An 8,093-nucleotide genomic window follows, 5' to 3' on the forward strand; every position below is an offset into this window, starting at 1 on the left:
TCCGGATATTCTGGGATTTCGTAGAACAGTAGTTGTGTTGTGTGTACAGTAGGCTATTGGGGGTTTGTGGACCCTAGATTGATGAAGTTTTACTTCTGTAATTAATGAACTAAGTCAGAACCGTTGTGATTAAGGACTTATGGCTTGGTATGGAGCCTTAAGACGTAAAACGTAAGGAAAGGCGTTGTCTTTAAGTTATATACTTGTGTTGCATTATTATTGATCTAGTATTGGTCCATAACAGATTGTGAATCTGCTGTGTTTGGACTTTGAGCTGTGGACTCTTGGCTTTTGGAGTTAGCTTGCAAGGTAAGCTTTCGTGTCCTCGGTTTAGCCATGTTGTGGTTCCACCATGTCCCATGGGGGTGTGGTTGTATGCATGTTGTGTTACATGCTTTGAATATTTGAAATGTTGTTGAGCTTTATGTGTAATGGCTTTTAATATGCATGTGTTGTTTCATCTTGACGGTAAACCTGAGTATGTAGCGTCATACGATATGGTGATCCAAGGTGAATGCAAGTAGCGTCTTGCACTAGTGTGGGTATTTAGCGTATGTAAATCCTGCATTTCTCTGGCCAGTAGAATAGAATTGACATACATGACATGATTATCTGCTGCATTTCACTATTTTAGAACTGATGATGATAAACTACTTTTGAACTTATATTGCACATGTAAGTGAGCTTGGGGTGGAAGATCCTTGAGGACCCCTTGTCTTACTGAGATTTCTTGTTTAGAGATCTCACCCCACGTTTGGGGAATGCTTATTTCAGGTTTTGGTAGTTTGGTGACCGATGCCTCTGGCGGCAGGAGGCCAGAGCTTAGCTGATTATGATATTATGTTGTATTGCTGCCATGACTGGATTTGGATGTTGTTTATGTTTTCCGCTATGTATGTTTATGTTGTTGTTGAGACTGATGTTGGGCGTGTTGCCTTATTTGAGTGAGCATGGGGATTGTGCATGACACTTTATGTTAGTACTTTTAGATTGGATTTGTGTAAACTGTTAGATGGTCCGGTCTACGTTGTTGTAGTTTCGTGATTTCTAGAGACACACTTTTATTATCTATGTTATGAGGTATTTCAGTTAGCTGTTTGATTGCAATTTCATACAGGCGATGTTTTATTAATTGATTAATAAGCAAGTTGGTAATGATAATGACATCATAATTGAAAAGAAAAAGATATTTCGCAATTTTAATTAAGCGCTGCTTAATACGATAGTATGATAACATTACCGGATATATACGGGGTGTTACAGTTTTACTGCTTTTAGAACTTATATTGCACATGTAAGAGAGCTTGGGGTGGAGAGATCCTTTGAGGACCCCCTGTCTGACTGAGATTTCTGTTTAGAGAACTCACCCTACGTTTGGGGCACATTTTCAGGTTCAGGTAACTCGGGGGTTTATACCTCGGGCGGCAAGAGGCCGGAGCTGAGTTGAGATTTATGCTTTTATGATGATGTGCTGGATTCTGACATGGTTTACATTTATTATCATGTTATTTGATGTGAGACTCTGTTGGGCTTTGTTGCCTTATTTGGTTAGCATGGGGGTTGTCCATGCCATATTGATTTGACTTTGTTGTTTTAGATTCGAGTCGTATAATGTATCAGGATTATGGTCCGGACTACGTGTTGTAGTTCCGTGACTTAGATACTTACTTATTATATTATGAGGTTATTCAGTGTAGATAGCCGTCTATTTCCAATTTACATACAGGAAATATTTTGAAAAGGATTAAGTAATCAACTTGGTAATTAATAATGACGTCATAATTGAAAAGAAAAATTTTATTCCACATTTTTATTAAGCGCTGCTTAATACGATGATATGATCACAAACTGGGTATACACGAGGTGTTACATGTTCCACCTCCATTGAAGCTTCAAAAAATAAAGTTTTGGAAGTAAAGAACCGACCTTGGTGTGGGGATTTTCATGCACCACTAAGTCAGTGGCTTGGAGAACTTCCTTGGTCCTCAAAGTCCCCTCATTTTCTGAGTTCAAAGGTCCGTAGGTAACCTCAAGTCATCTCTTTTGTAAGTTTTTGAAAATGAGCATTTTGTGAAGTAAAATGGGGAAATATCAATGATGCATGTAAAATATGTTAGAATGATGCTTATGCATGATTGTTGAACTTCTGTTTTAATAAAAATCGAACCTTGGACCATTACAAACCATTGGAATCGCGGATTATGCAGAAAATTCTGCAGATTTCCTGTTCTGTCCGCGTGGTAATCAATTCCCATACCTTATGGTAATCGGTTACCGTGTGGAGTAATCGATTACCCACTGTATGGTAATCGATTACCCCCTGTCAGAATGACCAGAAACCAGTTCTAATGCGTGGGAAGGTTCCCATTTGGGCATGATGTCCTAGAAAGTCAGTGTTACTGTTGGAAAACATTAATACCTTTAATTGTGAGGTTTAATACTTGATAAAGATGAATTAGAAAAGATGTAAATGAAAGAGAAGACGTTGCTTAATGGTTATGAAATTGAGAATTCTGAATATTAAATTGTGTATTCATACAAAACAGATTGCAATTGACGGGTTGTGTGACTGTTGGGGTATCTGTGTATATCGAGCCTTTAGATACGGATTTTGGCACTACAGGTAAGCTTTCGTGTCCTTAGTTTTGCCCATTGTTGGTTTCACCATACCTCATGGAGGGATGGTTTATATGCATGATGTTTTTTTCTAAAAATATGTGTTGAATATGGATATGCTATTGAGTTGTTTTATGAGTGCAAATGCCATATGATATGTGTGGGGTGTTTCACCTAGACGGTAATCCCTGAGTATGTGGATACATACAAGATGGTAACTCCGTGGGTGAGGTACAACAATACTGTGGGTTGTAGATGTACGTAATTCCTACCTTTTTATTCTCTGGCCAGTAGGATGCATACACACATGACATAGATATAAGCTGCATTGCACAGATTTTGGAAATTATATTGTTGTTATTGGTTTGGAACTTATATTGCACATGTAAGTGAGCTTGGGGTGAAGAGATCCTTGAGGACCCCTTGTCTTACTGAGATTTCTTTTTTAGAGATATCACCCTGTGTTGGGGCACATTTTCAGGTACAGGTACCTCTGGGGTTGAGACCTTTGGTGGCAGGAGGCCAGAGTTGAGCTGATTATGCATGCTGCTTTATTGATATGTCTGGATTTCTATTATGCTTTACTATCAGTATATTGTTATTTGATTTGAGACATTGTTTGGCTATGTTGCCTTATTTCATGAGCATGGGGGGTTGTCCATGTCACATTGATATAAGACGTGTTTGGTTATACTTGAGTTGTATAATTGATCTGGATATTGTCCAGTCTACGTATTGCAGTTCCGTGACTTGATACTAATTATGTCACGAGGTTATTCAGTTAGTTATTTATTGCAATTTACATACAAGCGATATGTTGAAAATGAATAAGTAATATCCACTTGGTTAATAATGATAAGTTCATAATTGAAAATAAAAAGTTAGCTTTCGCATTTATTTAGCTGCACTATTATCATGTGTATGTTTAATACACTGGGTGCACTCAGGGTGTTACACCTCGCACTCCAAATTAATTCCACAGCCGACTTAAAGAGTTAAAACTTGTGAAGATACCGGGGAGAGTCGACTCGCCTCAAAGAGATAATTAGGGTTGACTTAACTCTAAAAATAAAATAAAATTCTAATATAATATATATAATGAATTTCAACATAATTAATTTAAGAGTATAAATAGCTGATATTAAGAGAGAAAGAGGAAATTTTAATTTGGAAAGAATTGAAAGTAATTAAGTTGATAGTATAAAGAGTAGAAATTTAATTAGAAAATAAGAAAACATCTTAACATAAAAAACGTAAAAAAAAAAAAAAAAAAATCAGTGGTATAATCACATATTAGAAAGAGAGGATATTTTTTCAAATTCAAATATGAAAACTTCATTTTATTATATTTTAGTAAGTTATTGTATATGTAAAATAAGAATAGTTTTTTAAACTTATTTTTTACTTGCAAAATGACTCAGGATTGCAAGGCTTTTAAAATACATATGTAACACATTGCAAGATGTGATAATTTCAAATATCCTTTTCGTCCTTGCACAAAAATATGATTTCAACAATTTAATCAATCAGATAATTATATTTTAAATAACGCTATACAGCAAAAGAAAATAATAATAATAAAGATTTTGACGAAATTCAATCTGGTAAAATAAAATAGATGAGAAGATAGAAATTAGGACAACGAGATTTTCTTTTAATATTACTTTTTTTTTTCCTTCTTTTCTTCTCTTTCACTCTTTTTCTTTTTTTTTTTCTCTACTTTATTTCTCTCTCTGTTTTTCTAAATGGTGTGACCAACTTAGGGGACCTTTTTATAGAACTTTGTTTTTTTTTTTTTAATATAATAATAATATTTTTTGAAGATGTCATTTTTGTCAAAGGTGCTATTTTCTAAGGGTCCTGTTCTTTTGTAGGAGTGGCGGAAAGACAGTGTCTGCCTCAAACACAAAAATTGAGATTCATTGATTATTATTTTTTTAAATAATTTTCAGAATTCGTCATCGTATCTTGGTAAATATATGTCTGTGACAGACAAAATATTTATGCCACAACCGCAGAAATACTTTTGCCTTTTTTAAAGATATTTTCTTCAAAGATGCATTTTTTAAAATATATATATATATATATATAAAAGATGCCTTTTTTGTTATTGTTATTATTATTATTATTATTTGAATGTTAAAAAATTACACTCTACAATTAAGAAAGTAGGAAATAACTAATCTGTATAGTATTTAGATTCACTCAACAAATAAAAAAATAACAATAACAAAAATAAAGACTCCTAACACAAACCATATAACTATTTGTAAAATATGGGTTGTCTTTTTTAAGCGGTATGGATTTTGTCTCCTTTTGGTGCTAATGAATTCGGAACTACCGAGAATGTCTAACTAGAAGTTAATATTTGTATTTTGGATTAGTACATGAGTCTATCGAAGAGATGTTGCAGGGAATAATAGATCACTATGCACAATAATAATAGCTTATAGTAAAAGGTGTAAGGTGGGTCCATAGTAAAAGCTAAGAGAGTATAAATTCAAATTTCAAAGTGTGTACATGAGAAATTTAACCCTTTATTTATAAACTGATTACCAATCAAAGGGGTTTCATATTAGGGATATACACACTTAATTCAGCTTAAGTAAGATCTTAGATTCAAATTATTGTGAATGCAAACTATGAACTCTTGTTTATAATAGATAAGTAGCCTTATTACTTATACCTTATGTTTATAATAGAAGATCATATCTCTTATCTTTTTAACTTTATTACTTATCTTTACTTCTATGAGCTCATACTGGGTCAGGGTTCTTTTGTCTTTTTTCTGGTGTTCTCTGTTTCATATTTTAGTGTCTTTATAAGTATTTCGCTAATAGGGAGTTATAAAATTTCTTTCTCTCTCTTTTCTCCCTTTGATCTTTGATGAGTCTGCAATTTATTATGTATTAAGGGTTAATATGAACATAAAATTGATTTAAAAGTAATTAAAAGTTATGAGAATTATAATTAAAGTGTTATACTATTCTCAGTAATATTATCATATAAATTCTTATATTTTACAGTAATTTTTAACTCAATAAAAAGATAAATTGGAGAGCTCAAGTGGATTTGTTCTGAATTTCTGAATCATATAATTGATTGAATATCTTATTGAAGATTCTCTTGAATACTTTTTAGGAAATTATTTCCTTTAAATATAAAAGAGAAGATTTTAAAGATTTGATAAAAGATATGATTGGAGATAATAATAAAGATTGCATTGAAGATATTGTGAGAAATTAAAAGATATGGTTTCATCGCTATAAATAAGGGGTTCAAGAAAAAACAAGGGAGCTTTTGAACAAGTGAGAAGAACAAATCCTACTTTGGAGAGAGAAACACGTCTTTCATGTTATGGTGCATCAGAAGCGGTTTGAATTCAAGAACAAGCTAGGGATTTTGAGGATTTTTCACGCTATCACACCAATAGAGTTTGAGGAATTTTCTTTACTTTCTCGTGTCTTTGATTTCACTATGTTAGGATAGATTTTTACGTAGTTAAGGGTGATAAAACCCAATTGAATTGTTATGTTTATGGATTAAATTGTCTCTGTAATTTTCCTTTTTATAATTGAATGAATTTATCTATGCTTAATGCTTTCTGTGAGTTTTCTCCTTATAGATTTATTCAGGAGAATTGTATGACAATAGAGATGTTGGTGTATGAACCCCGGTTTGATAAATTCATCATAATCCTTGTGATCTAGGGATAGACATAAAGTAATTATGCAGTCTTTAGATTCTTGTTGTTAATGCATGTTTTCTTGGGGAACAACCGGAGAGCTAAGATTCTTTCAAGATTACATAGAATTAAGGTAACAAGGGATTGAACCTTAATTACTTTAGAGGAATCGATTAGTATTATATTAGGGGCGATATAATAACCCCAATTATATGATTTTTAAGTTAGAGGATTATGATGAGGACCTTATGGTCATAAATGAACTGAGGATGAAATTCTAAGAATTTTGATACTCATATTGAGGATATTCTACACAGGTGAATTTTCATCTATTAATTTTGACTGCTGACGCAGTAACAGTGAGTAGAATAGCTCCAAGTTAGAAAATTATATTTAGAGAGCTAATCTAATGATATAAACATCATGAATGAGGTTAAGATATGATTTGATGAAGATTGATACCCATATTGGGGTATTTTTGAAAAGTCACTTCTGTCAGATATTTTGTACTACTGTAGCAGTAGCCGGTAGAATCCCGGAACGGGAAAAAGATGAGAAAATGGAAATAAAGATCAATATATGCCTAACAATTTATAATTAGACCAAAAATGTTAAAGTTAAGAAGATTATGAAATCCGAATACAGTTAAGAACACTGATAAAGACTACAGTGCAATTAAACAACTGTTAGTGGATCTGTGATCTACTAATCAAATTTTTAAGTTATGAACATGATAATTAGACAAAATTTATGTTAAGTACTTAAGGTTAGAGTCTTGGGAGTTTCCGGGTAAAAATTTGACGACAGTTCAGTTAAAAATTACACCGGGTTTCACTAAAGGACAAGGTGCCACTTAAGTTACATGACATCCCTAATTAGGGCACCTTCCCCTCCATTTTCTGATCAGATTTAGCAGCCCCCCGTCCTCCTTCTCTCTCTAAATTTCAAATTTTGAAAACTCTCTCACTTCTCTCTAAGATTCCATCACCTAAACCTATCCAAAACACAAAACCTTCTTCATCAAAGTTGTTCCTCTCACTCTCCTCTTCACAACCATACCATTTTTATGGTGTGAAGCCAAAATTTCGTAGCCCTTAGATCCTTGGATAGCCACAGTTTTGTGAAGAAAGGTGGCCATTGAGTTGTGTTCTTGAGCTTCATTGAAGAACCACACCTGGTTGCTTGATTCTTGTGATTTGTGGGTAAGTTCTCTGATTATTTTCATGAAAAACCTCATCTTTTCTTCTTGTGTTCTTGAGCCTAACTCATTAGCATGTTCATGAAGGTGTGTGCTTGCCTAAAGGTGTGTTCTTAGTGGAAAAGCTGGAGACTTGAGCTAAAGGAGGAAGCTTGAAGATGTAAGCCTCTATTGGAGAAATATGAACCAAAAAGTCTCTCTTTTTCTTGTGTGTGTGCCATGGTTTTGTTATGCATTGGAGAAATATTGTTTAAAAAATTTAGTGCCATGGTTTGATGATGATCCTTAAGGGTGGGTGTGTTTTGAACCATGGAATAATTGATTGAATGACTAAAGGTGCCACATTTGAGTGATGTTCATGTAAAAAGATGACTATGAACCCTAATATGGACTATGTATGAGTCAGCCAAGTCATGGATGGATAGGGTTTGATGACAAAAAAATGTGTTTTTGTTAAGTGCGGATAAATGATTAAAAAGATTAACTAGGTGGGTTAACTCTAAGTAAAACTCACTAATCATGATTAATAATGATTAAAAACTCTAATTAAAATAGCTCATCAAATCTGCCGCATAAAGTATATAAAGATTTAGT

The sequence above is a fragment of the Gastrolobium bilobum genome, unplaced genomic scaffold (assembly GCF_033153095.1).
Source record: "Gastrolobium bilobum isolate Gb01-03AN ecotype WA unplaced genomic scaffold, APGP_CSIRO_Gbil_v1 utg97232, whole genome shotgun sequence".
Lineage (NCBI taxonomy): Eukaryota > Viridiplantae > Streptophyta > Magnoliopsida > Fabales > Fabaceae > Gastrolobium > Gastrolobium bilobum.